This window comes from Amblyomma mixtum, chromosome 1 (assembly GCF_055824585.1).
Source record: "Amblyomma mixtum isolate Tamu chromosome 1, ASM5582458v1, whole genome shotgun sequence".
Classification (NCBI taxonomy): Eukaryota; Metazoa; Arthropoda; class Arachnida; order Ixodida; family Ixodidae; genus Amblyomma; species Amblyomma mixtum.
This window is the reverse complement of record NC_143012.1, coordinates 143,679,370-143,701,220: the sequence shown is the minus strand read 5'-3', so window position 1 is coordinate 143,701,220 and position 21,851 is coordinate 143,679,370.

Genomic DNA, 21,851 nt, shown 5'->3' with positions numbered 1-21,851 from the left:
TAGCTAAAGGTCAAACCCAGATCTGCGCAGAAGTTAAGATCATTAAAGACAATCAAGCATCACTGGAAAACAAAATACTAGATGTATTCAATCGCCTTGAAGTTCTTGAATCAAAACTAACATTCGTAATACTATCCAGCCTGAGCTGGTTTCAATTCAGGACACTACTAGACGTCTGACATCCCACGAAGCGGTACTGTAGTCTCGTCTAGATAGCCTGGAAGACCAGTCGAGAAGGAATAATCTGATCCTGCATGATATTCCTGATGAAAGCGAATCATGGAAAGGGAGTGAAAAGAAAACGCTTGCTGCGTTGTCGGAAGTACTTGACGACGATTGCACACAACTAGGCATTGAACGTGCTCACCGTCTCGGTGCTTTTTCACCCTCAAAATGTCGTTCAATTATCATCAAATTTTCCTCTTTCAAAAACAGAATGAAAGTGTTAGACCTCCGTACTAAACTAAGTGGCAAACAACTTTCCGTGTCAGAAGATTTTTTCCCCGCCACTTGCCTAGCCCGCAAGAAACTAACGAAATTCGCGAAAAAACTACCGCGATATTCCAAGTACCGCCTGCGATATAACAAGTTGGTTGTTAATCGCAAGTGCTACATCTTTAACGCTGATACCGATACCATTGAGGAGCTGCAAGTCCAATCTTTTGTCGAAAACCAGCAGAGCCGTCCCGCTCCCCTTGAGGTAAGCAATATTTCGGAAAGCGAAGAAGATAACTCATAGCATGGAACGAGGGGAAGTGGTCTGGCTTTATCACCTCCTCGCACATCCGTTCTACTGGCTAATGCTAATGTAGAATAAGGACGTCGGGGACGGCGTCGAGGTCGGCGGCGTCGAGGGAAGCGGGCGATCAAGACAAACACGGTCAGCGCGAAGGCAAATCCACAACGGCTTCTTCTTCGTCGGCGTCCAGCGAAGCGGTCCATCTTCTTCTTCACAATGCCCCCCAGAGAAAAAGGAGCCATCCTGGCGACTTAAGGGGACGAAGACACGATGGGATCGTAGAACGGCTTAAGGCGCTGCACATGTATAGTTTCACGGCCACGGTGCCGAAAATCAGAAGGTCGTGTAAGAGGCTCAACAATGTAATTGACTGGCGAAGTGCGCTCGACGACACGGTAGGACCCATGGTACTTGGAAAGCAGTTTTGTTGAGAGGCCGGGGCTGCCGGATGGAACCCATAGCCACACGAGTGAACCGGGCTCGAAGTGTAGTGCATTCTTCTGAGTGGTGTCATGGTGATGTTTTTGGCGCCATTGAGAGTCGGTCGTGAACGATCTGGCAATCGGGCGGCATTCTTCGGCGTGCCGTGCAGCTTCGGTAACAGTGGTACATTCAGATGCACCAGGTTTGTAGGGGAGCACAGTGTCAAGGGGAGCAGATGGATGCCGACCGTAAAGCAAAAAGAACGGAGAGAAACCCGTGCTGGATTGCGTAGCAGTGTTGTATGCATAGGTGATATAAGGCAGGACAATGTCCCAGTCGGTGTGATCGGATCCAACGTACTTCGCGAACATGTCACCGAGGGTGCGATTAAATCGTTCAGTTAGACCGTTTGTTTGCGGTTGGTAGGCGGTGCAAGTGCGGTGAATGATTTTGCACTGAGCGAGCAGGGCTTGAACGACGTCAGATAAGAAAGCACGGCCTCTGTCGCTAAGCAATTCGCGAGGAACAGCGTGACGGAGAATGAAGTGCGTCAATAAGAAACCGGCCACATCACGGGCTGTTGCAGCTCGGAGCGCGGCGGTTTCGGCATATCTCGTCAGATGGTCGACCGCGACAATGACCCAGCGATTGCCGGCAGCTGTATACGGAAGAGGGCCGTAGAGGTCAATGCCAATGCGGTCGAAGGGTCTAAGCGGACATATGAGAGGCTGCAACTCACCATCCGAACGGTGAGGGGCAGGTTTGCGGCGTTGGCAAGCCAGGCACGATCGGACGTACCGAAGAACCGAGTTGTACATGGCGCGCCAATAGTAGCGAAGACGGATTCTAGTGTACGTCTTGAAAACTCCGGCGTGACCGCACTGCGAATCGGCGTGGAAAGCTGTACATATTTGGGTTCGTAGATGGCGCGAAATCACGAGGAGCCATTTCCGTCCAGTTGAATTGTAGTTGCGCCGGTAAAGGAGGTGATCCCCAATCTCATAGTGGGAAGCTTGCGGCGAAGGGCGCGTGAAGGGGTAACCTTCGAATGGTTGGAGAGGCAGTCAATAAGAGAGGCGATCCATGGGTCCTTTCGTTGTTCGGCGGGCATGTCACTGATGTCGAGCGTAAACGCCACGGGGTCCAATGCAGTGAGGCTGGCAAGGTCGGCTGGAAGCTGTGAGCGAGACAAAGCGTCGGCGTCTGTATGTTTGCGACCAGATCGGTAAACGACACGGATATTATATTCTTGGAGACGAAGAGCCCATCTTGCCAACCGGCCGGAGGGATCTTCGAGCGATGAAAGCCAGCAGAGGGCATGATGGTCAGTGACTACATAGAAAGGACGGCCGTAAAGGTATGGTCGAAACTTTGTGAGGGCCCAGACAATGGCCAAGCACTGTTTTTCTGTTACTGAGTAGTTCGTTTCGGCTTTCGTGAGAGTACGGCTGGCGTAAGCGACCACGTATTCGCCGAAACCAGTGGCGCGCTGAGCAAGCACAGCTCCGAGGCCGACACCACTGGCGTCTGCGTGCACTTCGGTGGGCGCCTGAGGGTCAAAATGGCGCAGGATGGGCGGGGCTGTGAGGAGGCGGCGCAAGGTGTCGTAGGCGGTGTCGCATGCTGGTGACCACAGCGACAAGTCTGAGTTAGTGCCAAGTAGCTGAGTCAGCGGGGCGGCAATGGAAGCAAAGTTCCGTATAAAACGCGGAAAGTATGAGCTTAAGCCCAAGAAGCTCCTGAGTTGCTTAATGGTAGTAGCTTTTGGGAAGGCAGTCACAGCTCGAAGTTTCACGGGATCAGGGCGGATACCCTCCTTGGACACAACGTGGCCTAAAATGGTCAGCTCACGAGCAGCGAAACGACACTTCTTCAAGCTGAGCTGCAGACCGGCATTCGCAAGACTTGTCAAGACCTGCTTCAGGCGAGAGAGGTGGGTCGCAAAGTCCGGCGAGAACACCACGATGTCGTCAAGGTAACACGGGCAAGTCTTCTACTTCAGGCCAGGCAGAATAGTGTCCATCATACGCTCAAATGTAGCAGGAGCATTACACAGACCGAAAGACATGACGGTAAATTCAAAGAGGCCATCGGGGGTGACAAATGCGGTTTTAGGGCGATCTTCCGCAGCCACGGGTATCTGCCAGTAACCGGAGCGTAAGTCGAGCGAAGAAAAGAGTTAAGCGCCTTGTAAACAGTCCAGTGCATCAACGATACGCGGTAGAGGGAACACATCTTTCCACGTGATTTTATTTAGGCGGCGGTAGTCAACACAGAAGCGAATAGAACCGTCTTTCTTCCTCACCAGGACTATACAGGAGAGGCCCACGGACTGTTAGAAGGCTCGATCACGCCATTCTGAAGCAAAGTGTGAACTTAGGCTTCAATAACTCGGCGCTCGGTGGCAGAGACACGATAGGGGCGCTGACGCAGAGGAGCATGGGAACCGGTGTCAGTGTGGTGGGCGACAGCTGATGTGCGGCTCAAAGCAGGCTGATGAAAGTCGAATGAAGAACCGAACTGATGAAGCAGTGCGAGAAGTTCAGAGCGTTGAGTGCCAGGAAGATTGGCGTCGATGGAGTGGAGGGAAACATCGGGAGACGACTGGTCCGGCGCAACAACAGGCGGTGTGAGTGCAGCCAAGTCACCAGTCTGCGAAGCGGTGGTTGCGTCAGTGGTCAGAGTGGAATCAATGAGATGTACGGTGCCGAGGCATTCGCCACGACGCACGGAGACGGGAAAGGAGAACGGATTAGAAATCCAGAGCGCGGTGAGGCCAGCTGATATAGAAAGTACGGCATAAGGCAGGGGAAGACTTTTGCGGTTAAGAAAGATAGGCGATGGTGTGAAAAGGACATCGGCACTGCGGGAAAAAGCACAAGCGGCGGGCACAAGAACGATAGAGCACGCAGGGAGGTCAGTATCTTCGGCAACGACGACTTTGGGAGAAGGGATGTCCGGCAACGGTTCGTCATGCGCAAAAAACTCCAGTTCGGCACGAGCACAGTTGATCACCGCATTATTACGCGACAGAAAATCCCAGCCCAAGATAAGATCGTGAGAACAGGATGGCAAAACGACGAACTCTATGGCGTACACAACTTCCTGAATGACGACTCGTGCTGTGCACACCGCTATAGGCTCTGCAGGCTGGGCACTTGCCGTGCATAGTGAGTATCCTAAAAAAAAATCTCTGCCTCTCCCGTAACCGAGAGTAGAGTAAGCATGAAATGTTTACGAGCCTAATGTCATCTCGGTGGACACCCGAACCGCACCGTACAGGAAGGGAGGAACGCCACCACCCGTTCAGCGCGATGCCTTGCCATTTGAACGCAAGGTATTTTGAGGAAATGAAATGGCGCAGTAATTCTCTGCCATCTCGGTGGACACCCGAACCACACCGTAATGGAAGGAAGGAACGCCACCACCCGTTCGGCGCGATGCCTTGCCCTTTGAACGCAGCGCTTCTCCCCTGGGCCCCTGTGCGCCTGCGCGGCTTTGCTTCGATGCGCGAAGCCCCTAAGAGATCACGTATGACAACGAAGTGTATCGTGGAATTTATGTGCTTTTTGCACGCGTTATTAGAAATCGAAAATTATAATTCCGTGCATTATCAAACGCACAGCGACTGATACCTTGATAAACATCGAGATGGCACTGGCAGCAGTTATTTTATGTGACTCCTTTGGAGACCAACCGGCGCTTGCATGCCGGTCGCGTAGGAGGGCTTAGAGAGTCTCGTTAAATCTCGTTAAGTCTCGTACGGTGCCCGGATGTTCTCGTTTCAGAGCCCGGATGACTGGAATTCAGTGCCCGGATGACTGGAATTCAGTGCCCGGATGAGTAGATTTCAGTGCCCGGATGAGTGGATTTCAGTGCCCGGATGATGACTCTCGGTCTCGGCGTGACGTCACCACACTGCCGATAACGGGGGCTAAAAGCATTTCATGCTTAATAGGTGTGGTTACTTTGCGCAACGAACGGCAAAGACTTGCAGCCATGGCAGAAACAGGAGCGCCAGTGTCAACCAGAGCCAGTACTACAACGCCCTCAACAGAAACTTCAAGCAGATTTGCGGGGGATACGTGAGGCATTTGAGAGTTGGCTCGTTGCGCAGTTCTCGCCTCAGGAACTGTGGCATTCAGTTTTCCTCTTTGGGAAGATTGGGACGCCGTCGCAGAGGAGATAGGGAGCGGCGACGCGGCGAGGTTGAGCGGCGAGGAGAAAAGGTGGCACGGTCATCCGCGACGGAACTTGCAGATGGATCAGCGGCTGCGTACTGATTTCGGGGCTTCTGCCAGGAAGCTGACATTCGGCGTGGTACAAAATCGTCGTGAGTACGATTTCGGCAGTACCGGGCGACATGGCCGGCAAACCCACAGGAATAACAGATGGGTCGGTTATCACTTGTTCGCCATGAATTGCGGCGCTGCGGACGTGGTGGAATAAAAGGCTGCAGCGCCTGAAGAAATTCCTGTACGGGTCCTGGAGGCGTAGCGTAGACCAAAGGGTAGCTAGCTGGCCTTGGTCGGGCAGCGACGGCAGCGTATGGCAGCGGTGCGACAGGAGCGGGCGTAATTGGTGAAGCGACAGGGACGTCAGAGTATGCGAGAGGCTCAACGGCTGGTGTGGGCTGAGGCATGGGCGCTGGCGGAGCGACAGAGGGAAGAGCCTCTGCCACGCGGTCGGAGATGACCTGTCGAAGGGGCGTCAAAGTTTGGGACAGCTCGCAGTTCGTGGGAAGCAATGATATCTGGCGAGTGACTTCCTCGCGGATGAAGGCCTTGAGCTGCTGCAGCAGCGTGGAGCTCCCAGATGTAAGGGAAAGACCAGAAAGTGGTGCCACAGGCCCGGAAGGCGGTGTACTGATGAGGCGTTGCTTGCTCAACTCATCGTAACTCTGGCAAAGGTTGACTACTTGGGCAACTGTAGTCAAATTCCAGGAAGTTAACATTTGAAAGGCGTCATGTTCGATGCCCTTGAGGATATGTTTTATCTTGTTTGTTTCGGACATCTCTGCGTTGACGCGACTGCACAGATGGACCACATCTTCAATATAACTTGTAAAAGTTTCGGCGAGCCGCTGTGATCGATCGTGCAGGCGTTGTTCGGTGCAGAGCTTGCGTACCGCAGGACGACCAAACACGGTTGTACGATTATCCTTGAAGGAATCCCATGTCGTGATATCGGGTTCGTGGTTACGATACCACAAGTTGGCAACACCGGTCAAATAAAATATGACGTTTGTTAACTTCGTGGCGTCGTTCCACTTGTTATACGAACTCACTCGCTCGTACGAAGCAAGCCAGTCCTCACAGTCTGTGTCATCAGTCCCGCTGAAGAGCGTAGGGTCTCGCTGGCGTAGGGAGCCCGAGCAGACAAGTGGCGGGGTCATCGGGGCGGCCGGTGGGTGTTCGTCTTCAGCCATACGAGTTACCGGAAGCGTTCGAGTGCGAAGCTCCAGCGTGAGGCAAGGATATCAGACCGCACCTCCACCAAATGTAGAAGAAGGACGTCGGGGACGGCGTCGAGGTCGGCGGCGTCGAGGGAAGCGGGCGATCAAGACAAACACGGTCACCGCGAAGGCAAATCCACAACGGCTTCTTCTTCGTCGGTGTCCAGCGAAGGGGTCCATCTTCTTCTTCACACTAGAAGCATTCTTAATAAACGCGAATCGTTTAACTCCGCTGTCGACACGTGCGAGGCTGATATTATCGCAATAACAGAAACCTGGCTTCATGCTAACGTACACGATAGTGAGATATTTGACGATTCATCCCGCTTTTCAGTTTACCGACGCGATCACACTCAGCGACCAGGCGGTGGTGTCTTCCTTGCTATATCGAAGACAATACAGTCCTCTCACATTCCTGTGCAAACTAACCTAGATTCCGTTTACCTGCGTAGAACTAAACCATCAAAAATACGTTTTTGGTGTATGTTATAGACCTCCCAATTATCCTTCCACGTTCACATCAGAATTGCATGATGTGGTTAACTTTGTTGTTACGCGGCACTCTGCAGCACCCCTTACTTTGTTAGGCGACTTTAACTTTCCTGAGCTGACATGGTCTTCGGAAATAACTCCTAAAAGATCACCATCGTCGCAAGGCAATGAGTTCCTGAACCTTTGTTCACTCTTTTCTCTCTCTCAGCTAGTACCACAACCAACCCCTCTATCAGACACCACTGCTAACATATTAGACTTAGTGCTGACATCCAATTCTGATCTCGTTTCAGACTTGACCTGCATGCCCGGCATAAGTGACCACTTACTAGTCTCGTTTAACTTCTGCATTTATTCCAATAACGGTGACAAGAAAGTCAAGCGTATCCGTGATTATAGCAGAGCTGACTTTCAGGCTGTCAACGAAGAACTATCTTCATTTCTCGATGCATTTTTAACAGATTTTGATAGCCGGGAGGCGCAGGTGAACTGGAACATTTTCGTTGCTGAGGTTAACGATCTAACGGAAAGATATATCCCCCTACGAACCATTACAACTCATAAAAGTGCACTGTTGTACAACGCTCACATAAGAAGAGATTGTAACAGAAAAAAACGCTTTTACCGAAACGCAAAAAAATGTAACTCCATTTCTAAATGGGAAGCTTATCAAGCGGCAAATAGCGTGTATGTATCGGCAATGAAAAACGCAAAAGCTCATTTCCTACAGCACACACTTCCCAACATGCTCACAAATGATCGCAAAAAATTTTGGCGTGCCATTAATCCCAATATAAATAATTCAATTAAATTGTTAGATGAAAACGGTTCAACTATCGCTGATACTGAATGTCCTAAAATTCCAAATGAAACATTTTGTCGCAATTCTGTTCTTTCTTCCAACGTAACGTTTCCTACAGTGGAGGACTGCCAACTCTATGATGGATGCAATATCCATCGAGCCGCTAGGAATAGAAAATTTAATAGATAATCTTAAAACCTATACAAGCCCTGGAACAGATTTAATTAACGCGAAGTTCCTGAAGAGTACAAAACTTTTTTCCTCAATCATCCTCTCCAAAATTTTCCAGCAGTCACTGGAGACGTCAGTGCTTCCAGTGGACTCGATGATCGGGAAGGTGGTTCCGCTGCACAAGCCAAGCAGTACTATTTCCCTCTCGATTACCGCCCAATATCAAAAACCTGCATTCCATGCAAAATTTTTCAGCACATTCTATACACTAACATAGTTACCTTTCTTGAATCTAACTCCTTCTTCACTGACGCTCAACACGGCTTTCGCAAATCATTCTCTTGCGAGACGCAGTTGCTTACGTTCACGCACAAACTTCACGCTCTTCTGGATCGCCGTTCATGCGCGGACTGTATCCTTCTAGACTTCTCCAAGGCTTTAGAGAAGGTTAGTCACAGCCTACTTCTTTTTAAACTTAGGAAGCGAAATCTGCTCCCAAATGTTTTAACATGGTTAGAATATTTCCTTTGTAAAAGAACACAGTTTGTAATGGCTAACAACATTTGTTCTTCATTGACTACCGTGCATTCTGGGGTCCCAGAGGGGTCCGTCCTTGGGCCCCTTTTGTTCCTGATATATATTAATGACATCCCTGTTTCCGTTACCTCCCACGTTCATTTATTTGCGGATGACTGCGTAATATTTCGTTAAATTAACTACTCTAATGACACTCTTCTTTTGCAAAAAGACTTTGATGGAATTCGTGAGTGGTGTAAAACGTGGTCAATGGAACTAAACAAAGCCAAATGTAACGTACTACGTGTGTCACGCATTTCTACACACCCCACTCCTTATCATCTAGATAACATCGAACTAGAGTAAGTGTCTTCGTGCCGCTATTTAGGCGTTCACATAACAAGTGATCTAACTTGGTCTTTTCACATCAATTCAATTATTAACAACGCCAACCGTACCCTCGGCTACCTTCGCCGTAACTTTTTCTCTGCCCCCCCCCCCCTCCCTCCTTGAAACTTCTCCTCTATAAATCTCTCGTTCGTAGTAAGTTGGAATATGCTGCGTTCATTTGGGATCCCTTCACGGAAAACCTGATCAGTTCCCTCGAAATAATTAAGAATAACTCAGCACGTTTCATCCTTCAGAACTATAATCGTAAAACTAGCGCAACCTCTATGAAGAAAACATTACAGTTACCATCTCTTGCTAGCCGTCGAAAGCACGCTCGCCTTTGCTTAATTCATAAAATAATGTATCATAACCCCAGACTGCACTGCGATCTTATACTTCCTCCGCCATATGTTTCATCACGAGTTGATCATGCGCATAAAATCGGCACTCCTTTCTTTAAAACAAAATGCGCCGCTGAGTCTTTCCTTCAACGAAGAGCAAAGACTGGAACCACATTCCGGGAAGTACAGCCTCCATCATCGACCATCAGCGTTTTTGTTCCGCCTTAGCTACCATTGTAAAATTAGAAATGAAACGCCCAGTACTCAACCACTGTATACAACCACTCCCCTCTTCAATGCCCTCGGGTGTTGAAGGTAGAATAAATGAAATGAGGTGGAATATGACCCTCAAATTCATTTACGGTTCCCTTTAAACAGTGCGACGCATTAAGAGCCGTGCTTTAAATACTATAGAAGTTCACGTCAGAAGACAGCATATAGCTGAGGTCTTTTTGTGCAGTATGCTGGTCGTCATCTTCAGCGCAGTGGGATTCATCCGCTTCTATTGGGATTGGAGTTGAGCCACGAGGAGGTTCAAAACTTGCTGGCAGAGGTGATAGCAGATCAGATATCGCTGAAGCTGGGTGTGCTGTTTCAACTGCTTAAGCCTTAGCCTTTTGGTTGGCCTGCATTCCGGCTTCTTTATTGGCTTCTGTGTTTGCAGTTTTCACTCCAAGGCTCACTTGTGTAGCTGACAAAATTACTTATAAATAACATGGCTGGCAGGTGACAAATCCACTTGTGGCTGTAAGCAGTTTCTAACCTTTCTTTAATTTTAAGTCTGCAAAATGCATTTTTGCAACACTACTTCAGCTTTTTCATTGACCACTCACCAACCGGTCTTAGTGGTGTTCCCAAGCTCCGAGGCATGCATGTGCTCCTTCCTAGACAAGGATGGGCATGAAAATATTGATTGTTACATACTTATTTATTTATGCTTCTGGTTTCAACACTGTAGAGTGGGAGCTGAAAAGTTGGCCGTTCTGATGTGCTAAGAAATTTCTCTCGAAACTGTTGTCCATTTCTTTCTTGTGCCCCTAGCGTCCTCTAGGGCTTAATGACGTTTGCATTGAAACACTGAAGCCAGCATTAAAAGGCACAAACAATAGACATCCACAATGAGGGCCAACAGACTGCTCAGTTCCATTGACCAGTCCAGCAAATTACATTCAACCTTATGTCTGCGTATTAATGCAGCTACTACTCTTGGCATATTGTAACGCGGCGGCCAGCCGAAGAATGAGGCGTGGTGAACGATGGCTATGAGATGATTTAATGGCCGCTGGCCTAGCGCGGGCGCTCCGTCCCGCGCCACTGCCAGCTTCGTCTTCGTCACACTACCCGGGGCCTCCGAGCGATCGTCCCGATCGGTGACGAACAGACGGCGAAATGGCGATGGTCTTGAGTGGTGGGTTGAACAGGATGTAGACGATCGTGCAGTGCTGGCCGCCACGATTAGAAAGATGAGAGAAGGATTACAAGGGTAGACGTGCAGGCTAGTTGGTGAACCATGATTCTTTAAAACAGTGCAAAAGACAGGGACACAGATAGAAAAGACACACACAGCGCTGACTCACAACTAAATTTATTCGTGGAAAATACATGTATATATACATAAGGCAAGATGCGCAAAGGCGGCAAACTGATAACATGCGCCAAAAAAATTGAAAAAAAAACCTAATGACGTGTCGCGCGCCTTGCCAAGTACGCCCGTTCTTTTTCAGATAGCGCAAGAGAAGGGGTGCTGCCGCAAAGGTCACCCAGAGCTGATATCCTTTGGGCCTCAATTATTTCCCTCTTGGTTCGGTCCTTGCTTCTTTTTCAAGAGAAACTAGCCCTTTTTCGTGTTAACGATCCTTTCGTGGTAAAGAAATCTGACGAGGTCCTTGGGTTTCTGAACTCCTGTAACGATAAACGGCTGAGTGCTATATCCATCGACATTAAGAACTTATATTATTCCCTCCCTAAGGAGAGTGCATTGTTAGAGTGCATTGAGGAGTGCATTGATCAACTTGGAGTGGTGGCTTTCCAGAATTCTGCAGGAATATCGGTTAGTGCTTTTTTAGAACTTTTAACTTTTTATCTAAATTCAACTTTCGCGAAGTGGGAAGACAGCTTTTATCTCCAAAAAGAAGGAATTTGCATTGGTTCCTGCATTGCTCCCATTCTTTGCGATTTACTTTTAGCCAAATATGACCGACTACTGCGCGACAGTCTTGAAGGAACATATGTTTTTAAAGTTTTTAGATTTGTAGATGACTTTTTAGTAATTTTTAACATCAGCTCTGGATTTTACGAGCATAATGTTTTTAATACACTCACCATTTTTCGTGAGGGTCTTAAACCACTAACTCTGACGCAGGAACTTCCGGAAGATGAAACAATTCGCTTTTTAGATCTAAAGATTGTATTTACTGACAACCACGTGTGTTGGGCATATGAACCCCGATCTAACAAGCCACTACTTCAATTTCAATCAGCGCATTCCAAACTGGTTAAGAGAGCTATTGTTAATTCATGTTTTAAGAACGCCCTGAAAAAATCTTGTGAGCACTTACAAGACTACAGTTTCGCTCGGCAGTCGTTCAGGCTAACGTCAGCAGGCTACCCGAAGCATCTACAGATATCTGTCGCAGAAGCCTTGCTCAAGCACGAACAAAAAGGCGAACATAGCCCCGACACAGTGCCATCAAGGAAGCAGAAAAAAACGTCGGTAATTCCCTACATGCATACATTCTCGCACAACTTAAAGAAGCTAGCGCAGCGTTCAGGCGTTCGCGTAGCCTTTTCCGCCCCGTGTAAGCTCTCCATCCTTAGTCGCATGAGTTCCCCCGTGACAAAGCCAATGGTTGCATGCAAGAAAAACCATCAAAACAGGTATGTAGATTGTACTGAAGGGATAGTTTAGGAAGTTCCGCTATCTTGTGGAAAAATATACGTCGGACAAACAGGGCGTTGCCTCAACGACAGATTAAGGGAATACAAAAATGATTTGGCTACCTCCAAAGACCGCAACCTGCCGTTTCACTGCTCTGAATGCACAAAAGAAAATCAGGAAGGGTGTAAACCCATGTTTCATAGGTGCCGAACTTTCAAAAGAAGCAAGGACCGAACCACGAGGGAAATAATTGAGGCCCAAAGGATATCAGCTCTGGGTGACCTTTGCGTCAGCACCCCTTCTCTTGCGCTATCTGAAAAAGAACGGACGTACTTGGCAAGGCGCGCGACACGTCATTAGGTTTTTTTCAATTTTTTGGCGCATTTTACCAGTTTGCCGCCTTTGCGCATCTTGCCTTATGTATATATGCAAGTATTTTCCACGAATAAATTTAGTTGTGAGTCAGCGCTGTGTGTGTCTTTTCTATCTGTGTCCCTGTCTTTTGCGCTGTTTTAAAGAATGAGAGAAGGAGTCACGGTCCACGAAGCATCCGGGCCCGAGGGTGCCAGGAGCTGACGGCTGAGGTCCGTGGACGCACCGGACGGCAGGGGCAGGGGGGCGGTGTCTTCACGTGTGGGTCTTGGGTCTTGGGTCGGTGGGGTCTCGGGTCGGTGGGGTCTCGGGTCGGTGGGGTCTCGGGTCGGTGGGGTCTCGGGTCGGTGGGGTCTCGGGTCGGTGGGGTCTCGGGTCGGTAGGGTCTTGTGTCGTCGTGTCTTGTGGTCCGGGCGGGGGACAAGGCTGGGGTGAGTGGCGAGGACGGTTCAGCTCCGGCGGGCTGGGGCACGGCCGGGCGGCGCGGACCAAGCACTCACGGCCGACGTCCACGGCAGGCGCAGGACACCAAAGCTCCGGGACCAGGATGGCGATGAAGGGACCCCAGCACCTCACACCTCACACGAGCACTTTCGTGTGATTGCTTACGCCAGTCGCCTGCTCTCTCCTTCCGAACGTAACTACTCCATTACGGAGCGGGAGTGCCTTGCTCTTGTTGGGGCGTTAACAGAATTCCGCCCTTATTTGTTTGGAAGGCCCTTCTGCGTAGTTACGGATCACCGTGCTTTGTGTTGGCTGTCCTCCCTTAAAGACCCTACAGGCCGTCTGGGTCGCTGGGCCTTGCGTTTGCAAGAATACACATTTAATGTTGTCTACAAGTCCGGCCAGCTGCACCAAGACGCTGACTGTCTGTCCCGCCATCCTGTCGATCCCCCTGATTCCCACACCCGTGATACCGACGACTGTGTACTGTCCGTATCGGACTTTCTAAACATTGGTGACGAGCAGCGCCGTGATCCATATCTGCGCCTCATAGTCGACCGCGTCCGTAGCGACCCTTCCGATCCTGCTCTACGAGTGTTCTTGCTGCAACACGATATTTTGTACCGGCGCAATATGCACCCACATGGCGCCAACCTCTTGCTCGTCGTCCCGACCCATCTCCGCTCCACAGTACTTGCTCAACTTCATGACGCTCCTGCTGCAGGGCATCTAGGCGTGTCACGCACGTACGACAGCGTGCGCGGGCGGTTCTTCTGGCCTGGCCTTTACCGCTCTGTCCGCGGTTATGTTGCTGCTTGTGATCAGTTCCAGCGCCGGAAAACGCCCCCACTTCCGCCCAGTGGCCAGCTTCAGCCCATCGACATCCCGACTGACCCATTTTTTCCGTGTTGGTCTCGACCTGCTTGGTCCTTTTCCCCCATCAACATCCGGGAACAAGTGGATTGCCGTTGCGACCGACTACACTACCCGGTACGCTATCACGCGCTCTATCCCTACCAGCTGTGCCTCCGATGTCGCCGACTTTCTTCTCCATGACGTCGTCCTACTTCATGGCGCTCCTCGTGAACTGCTTACGGATCGCGGCCCCTGCTTTCTTTCTAAAGTGGTCCACGACCTTCTGCGCTCCTGCTCTACCCGCCACAAGTTCACGACGGCCTACCATCCTCAGACCAACGGCCTTACTGAGCGTCTTAACTGCACCCTGACCGACATGCTGTCTATGTTTGTCTCAGACCACCATCGTGACTGGGACGTCGGTTTACCTTTCGTGACGTTCGCCTACAATTCCACACGCCATGATACCACCGGCTACTCCCCCTTCTACCTGCTCTTTGGCCGCGACCCGTTGCTACCCTTCGACAGCCTCCTGCCTCACGACCCTTGTACCAGCAGTTACGCTTGTGACGCCATTGCCCGAGCTGACGCCGCCCGCCAAATCGCTCGAGATCGCCTCGACTCTTCACAACACGCTCAAAAACGACGGTACGACCTTCATCACCGTGACGCCCATTACCCTCCCGACTCCCTCGTACTCCTCTGGCTCCCTGCGCGTCGTGTGGGCCTGTGTGAGAAGTTGCTGCCTCGTTACGTGGGTCCTTACCGCGTCTTGCGGCAACAGAGCAGTGTGACCTACGAGATCGCGCCCCTGCAACCCCACACTCCTCGTGCGGCCTCCTCCACACAGCTCGTACACGTCGCCCGTCTTAAGCCCTACCATCGAAACCCACCACCTTAGGACGCCCAGGGAGTGTGCTTCCTTCCGTCCGGCGGAGGAGGGGGGGTAGTGTTACGGTGCATAGTTGTTAGGCGAAGACGACGTTGTTTTGGGACGTTCGGCAGTGGACGACGACGAGGACGTGGCAGTTTGTGCTGGAGTGATTTAGCTCGGTGTGGTTTCTGACTGTGGCCTGTCCCGTCTGCCGCTGGGCTAACCCCCCGTAATAATATATTCTTACGTTTTCTTCTCTTGATGTGGCAGTGTACACTATATGCCTTGCATCATTCACTAGCCAAAACAAACTACTTTAAATAACTGTGATTTCAACTCCCAAAATATACTCGCCTCTCTAGGAAGAGCTACCGCATCTATACCGTTTCTAACACATCCGAGTGAAGTCTCAACACACAGCTGCATGAAAGCGCATAATAAAGAAAAATAGTTGTTTTACTAGGTCCCATAGCTTATGCTCCAGCACTACAGTCATCTTACGCAGCATAGTACAAAGCTTTTTAGTACAGCTTGCACTTGAGGATGTACGTACATATGCTAATGATGTGTGCAAACTGGCCAGAGTGCTAACCTGTACAATGGGAACTTGTGTAGTGTTGCGGTCTTTCAGGCCTCCTGGTGAAGATGGCTCACCCTGGCAGGAAAGGAAGTTTTTGTGCAACCAACACAGAAAAAATAAATGGCAGTATGTATTTTGTTTTTTTGCGTTCCCACGAAGAAACAAAAATAGGGTGCGTCAACTTGCAAATGCGGTTATGAACATACACAATGGATGTCTAGCGCAATTACAACGATAACAGTAATTAGGCTTGATGACACGGCACACTTGACAAATGACATGCATAGAGATGTTAAAAAATTGCAAAGAACTCAGCTTGTTTAAGTGGTTAAAACTCAGACGTAGACTGTACAGAACGCACGCTGTGTGGATTCAGAAGCGACTATTTTTATGCGTAGCATATTACTAGAGCTACACTACAGCCCGTCGAGCGCGGCGGTGGAGCTACCATTGACCTTTAGCGTGACCACGTGACACCACGTGACAACATGACGTCACAGCAGAGGAGAGATGGGCTGCCGGCTCGCGCGGTCGGCCGCGGCGGTGGAGGCTCCACATCAGAGGCGCGGCGGCTGACCACGTGACAACATGACGTCACAGCAGAGGAGAGATGGGCTGCCGGCTCGCGCGGTCGGCCGCGGCGGTGGAGGCTCCACATCAGCGGCTACGTGACCACGTGACGCTACAGCAGCGGTATAAAGCTGAGCTTGCCTGTTGTGTCTTCCTTTTTTTTCTTCTTGGGGAACGGGGAGTGTGCGTTTTCCCCGAACGGCGCCATTTACACGAGCCTGTGTTTCTCGTCGCCCGTGTGCCCTCCTTTCCGTTTTTGTGTGTGTGTGTGTGTGTGTGCGTGTGCGTGCGTGCGTGCGTGCGTGCGTGTGTGTGCGTGTGTGCGTGTGCGTGTGCGTGTGCGTGTGTGTGTGTGTGTGTGTGTGTGTGTGTGTGTGTGTGTGTGTGTGTGTGTGTGTGTGTGTGTGTGTGTGTGTGTGTGTGTGTGTGTGTGTGTGTGTGTGTGTGTCCCTACGCCCGTGTGCGCGACGGGGGGCCAAAGGGGACCGGACAGTGCGGGGACGCTCCCTTTTTGAGCGCCGGTGGCTGGCCCGGGATCGGGTTTCATCGGCGGCGCCTGCGAGGCGGGTTTGGGCGCGAAACGGCCTGGCCAGGAAAGAACGGCCGGGCCCCCTCGGCAAGACAGTGGCTTCGTCGACGGCAAGAAAGAAAGACGTTTGTGTTGTGTGCTCCGTCCGACCACTCCTTTGTGTATATGTCCGTAAAGTTAATTACAGTTTTCCATGTTTATTTGCTAAAGAATTCGTCTCCGTGTCTTCACTCTCATCAATATTCACCGTCCCAACATTCGAGTCCTCACATTTCGCAACATTGCCTCGCTCTCCGGGCAATTACGAGGCGGCCAGGTGTTGGGATGCCGCCTAGAAGCAGGGCTGATTTGAACGAGAAGCGAAAGCTTCAGCGTGCCACAGAGACCGATGAAGAGCGGGATGAACGTCAACCACGGAAAGCCATGTATTACCAAGCCTAGCCATCAATATGCTTCCCATCTGACTAGGCTTAACCTTAGCTAAGCCTCAACCATATTTTTTTTGCGGAGGTCAGTATTATAAGTGCACTGTGCCACCAACCAGCCCAATTTCTGTGATTCGTTGCTGTCGCGTTATGCGTGCCATAGTATGTTTGTGCTGCCATGTGCAGCTTGCGTGAACAATTTTTTTTCTGCACCATGCACTTTCAGAACGCGCCCGGTAAGAAGCGATCTGGCGATTTCGGAGCGACGCGGAAAATGTGCGCTCTGAGTGCTCTTCTGGGACCATACGCAGGGGGCGAGCTAGCTTTACATGTCTTCAGCTAATTTTCTGTGCTCGTGTGGTATGAGCCGCCGAACTGATTCTGGCTCAGTCATTGACTGCTGTCAATACACCCTAAAAGCAGTTCCACGTACAAAATGCGCGCGAAGTATGCGGTCGCATGGGTTCGGCTCACTCACCCTTGACTGCATGCAAAATTCCTACACTTGAAGAATTTCGATTGGGCATGGTTCCTGAGCTGTATTTTAGACAAGTGCGCAAAGTGCTCGCGAGCAACCATTTGCTGCACGTGTGTGCACAAACTTGCTATAGCTAAGAAACTTGCCTTTTGGGAGAGAAACAGCGTCGGCAGCGCGTCAGATTTAAGACGCAGTTGGTTCATGTCGACGCCAGATTGCTGCACAAAGCTGAAAATATAGCCGACCACTCAGGGGAGAAGTGGCGGCCGAAAACCCTTAGATTGCGGCGATTTTCCGATGGTGACAGGCCGATAGGTTGCAGCCAACTTGCTCGGTTGTGTCCTTCACTTGGGACACGATGCCTAATTGTAATGCATCGCCTATCCTTGACTTTACAGCCGACCACACAGCATTTATGGTCCATTTCGGACGAGAAACAAAGAAGCGCCAAGTGGGAAGCTCTAAGGCGGGCGCCAGTATTTGGCGGGAACACATGTTTTCGCGAGCAGACGGATCTTGCTCTCCGCCGGAAGTGTGTAGCATTGCGTTCAAGTAATGAGCTCAGTTCTTACCTCCGTATATGTATGTTTTAGAAAACAATAATGAATAAATAGAAAAGGATTGCAAGGAGCATTAGTAATCAGTTTTGGAAAAATAATTGGGAAAGAACAGGTGACGTCATTGGGGCATGGCCAATAAAAAGGCTCGACCAAAGAGCCGCATCAATGGCATTGGCTAGGCGACGGCTGAAAACGTGCGATGTTGTGTCGCCCAAATCGGCTGCAAGCCCTAATTTTTAAAAAATCATTAGTAAATTACGGGTTTCACGCAGGGTTTTTTTATATGTCACCTTAATACTCGCAAAGACCACCTCTACAGATATTTTGCATTTGATATGGCCCTCAAAACCTTTTCAGGGGCCCTTTAAGCGTAACGGAGTGGATAGCGAGACAAGGCATGTGTAGCAGGGGGCGGCAGAAAGTCAGGTAGGCAGATGAATTTAACAAATTTTCCGGGATACTGTGGCCGCAGCTGTCAAAGGACAGGGTTAGTTAAAGAGTCATGGAAGAGGCCTTTGCCCTGCAGTGGGCGCAGTCAGGCTGATCACGATTATGAAGGTGATGAGTGGGCAATGAAGGTGATATATTCGGGCCTCCGCGGTTCGAATCCCCGTCGCAGACAAAAGAGGGTGATTTATCAGATTTTTCTAGTATTTTAAAGAGGAATAGGTTTGAACGCCATTTTTTGTCCTCCAAATCAGAAAGGCGCTTGTTCTTCCCTTCTTGCGAGTGCACGCAAACGTAACTCAGCTATTCCCTAATCTTAATTCGCAGCTCGGTTAGCCCTAGTCCAGTATAGACGCCAACGTCACCTCTTAATAGACAATATATTATTATTCTTTCTGCTTGCCTGCACTACTTTATACAAATGTTCTCTTGACGCCTATTACACTTAGAGGCATGGGCTGTGATGCTATTCGTTTCCATGCTTCCTCACTAATCTCAACCCCGTCTTTGTAATGCCCTAGGGGGAGAATCAAACCGTTGACATCTGGTGTGCAGGCTGTTGATTTTCGGCTACTCTTTTACTTAGAGTAGCAACGACAGTTGGAATGCATTTCAAGCCGGGGCCCTATTTGAAGGGGTTGGGAATCCCGAGGAGAGTTGTCAGTGTACTCCACATGGGATTCTGAGAGGGCCGGTACCCACAGTGTCCGTTTCCAGGGACAGTGGATGGTCGGGTGGGCTCCGGACTGGCGAGATGCTAATCCGGCTTCGCAAGGCGGCGAACATTCAAAATGTAAAAGGTCACATGCCATAAGATGTTTACGATGTAGTGGCGCGTTGGTTTTCCGATTCCTCAGGACTCGTGTCTCGCGGAGGTTTGCGGCCAGGCGAACCAAGCCTACTCTCTGAGGAACCAACCTCTAGATGAAATTGGTGAAAAACATGTATGCTAGTAATAGCACCGATGGCCAGTAAGCCCTGAAACCTTGGCATGTGAACCGGCAAATACTTTCGTAGAAAGCCCGAAAAAATTTCACATGTACCCAGTGCTTTCAAAAAGCTGTTTCGACATCTCTTTAGTGGCCCGCAGTCTGTGTAGCAATGTTCTCCTAGTCTTTTATAACGGATGTCTAACGCAATCAGCCGAATTTAATAAATAACCTTAAGGTACCCGACTTAAGGATGTTATATGTAATCAGTCATTTAATAGGCACAAAATCGAGCATTTTTAAGGAACGATGGCCGTCTTATTCATGCAAAACTTCCTAACCACAGCCACCTAACTTTTTTCCCGCCACCACAAAAACCTGGCTAGTCATCCTGCCCTGGGAAAAAAGCTCTGCGCACAGCTTGACAAAAGCCCAGGGGACCGTTACATTAGAAAGTTACTATTTTAACACAAACTTCTTAAACTCATCCGCACACCTAACTTTCAGTCGCTTCCTAGTACACTTTTCTTCCCTTGAAATTAAGTAAGTTCCCGTCAACGACCCTCGGTGTTCATAACTTTGCCTTACATACCCCGCCTGTCCCCATTTCTTCTTCTTGATTTCGGCTAGGATGTCATTAACTCGCATTTGTTCCTTTATCCACTCTGCTCTCTCTTTATCCACTTATCCTTTATCCACTCTCCACTCTTATCCACTCTCCTTTCTCTAAACCTTACACCTGTCATTTTTCTTTCCAAAGCTTGCTACGTTGTCATCATTTCAAGTTGAACTTTCTCTTTAGCTTCTCGTTTTCTCGGTCACAGGAAGAATACAGGTAAAATACAAATTTTTTACATTATTACTGACGATTATAGGCAAGCTGCCATTTACTGAATAAGAGTGCCAGCGAATAGCGCTGCATCCCATTCATATTACTGAGAAAGCACTCATACACTCACCAACATCGAGAAGAATTTTGTCATGAATTTTGTAACGTGCTTCCGTAGAACCTCGACGGAAGAAGCAGAAGATGAAGGACGAGCAGAGAGAAAGGAAGAGAAAGAGCTGAAGGACGCTGGTAGGCTTCCTGCTTCCATCCTGCTCCGACCGATCCCCTCTGTGAATAACCCCCCGTGCGTGCTAAGCACGTAACAGCTTGGTGAGAGGTGCCGGGTATCGACCACGGAGCATTCCATCTACCGAAGGAGCCGTAGACTCGCAGGCTTCCCACCACTGCCATCGGACATGCCTGGAGACGACAATGCCAAGCAACCCGGGACATCCACAGCGAACATCTTGAATAAACAGCGCGAACGAAGACGAGCACAAAAGACAAGAAAATGGACGACACAGCGCTGACTAACAACTGAGGGTTTATTGCTGATCACACAAGTATAAATACATAGATGTCGGCAGAGAGGGAAAGGTATACAAAGTGCAAAACAAAAAAAACAAATCATAAATGTGACAACAGCAACAGAAGCGCGCTAGAAATCAGCGGAGATTATCAGCCCCCAGGAGTGACAGCTCTTTTTCCAGTAGTGTTAGCGAAGGAGCGCTTATACATGCATTTCCCTGCTTGAATATGTTGAAGGCCTCGATAATTTCCCTCGCGGTTTTTTCCTGATTTTTGGCAATGACCTTGGTTTCATGATATAGCGGTACGCACTGTTTCTTCTCTGTCTTTGCCCATTCACAATCCCGGCAATGAATGCCGAGGTGACCGGAAACTACTTTTGACACTTTATAGCTGTGTTCGCTCAGCCTTTTATTGATACATCGTCCCGTCTGTCCAACGTACTGCCCTCCACAGGGCAGAGGGATGTTATAAACAACCCCCTTATCACAAGGGACGAAGCGTGACTGGTGCTTAGTTGTGCACTTCGCCACTTTTCCTTTGATCTCATTAACAGATCGGCACAAACCAGCCAGACGATCAGGCGCGGAAAACACAACATCGACACCTGCTTTTTTCCCCACTTTTTTCAGGGAGTGTGAAATTCCATGTAGATATGGAATCACAGCGACACGTTTGCGGTTGTTGTCCGATTCCTGGCTAGAAGAGCAAGTCAGAACCAGCTACACGAGACGGCCAGGAATCGGACAACAACCGCAAACGTGTCGCTGTGATTCCATATCTACATGGAATTTCACACTCCCTGAAAAAAGTGGGGAACAACCGCAAACGTGTCGCTGTGATTCCATATCTACATGGAATTTCACACTCCCTGAAAAAAGTGGGGAAAAAAGCAGGTGTCGATGTTGTGTTTTCCGCGCCTGATCGTCTGGCTGGTTTGTGCCGATCTGTTAATGAGATCAAAGGAAAAGTGGCGAAGTGCACAACTAAGCACCAGTCACGCTTCGTCCCTTGTGATAAGGGGGTTGTTTATAACATCCCTCTGCCCTGTGGAGGGCAGTACGTTGGACAGACGGGACGATGTATCAATAAAAGGCTGAGCGAACACAGCTATAAAGTGTCAAAAGTAGTTTCCGGTCACCTCGGCATTCATTGCCGGGATTGTGAATGGGCAAAGACAGAGAAGAAACAGTGCGTACCGCTATATCATGAAACCAAGGTCAT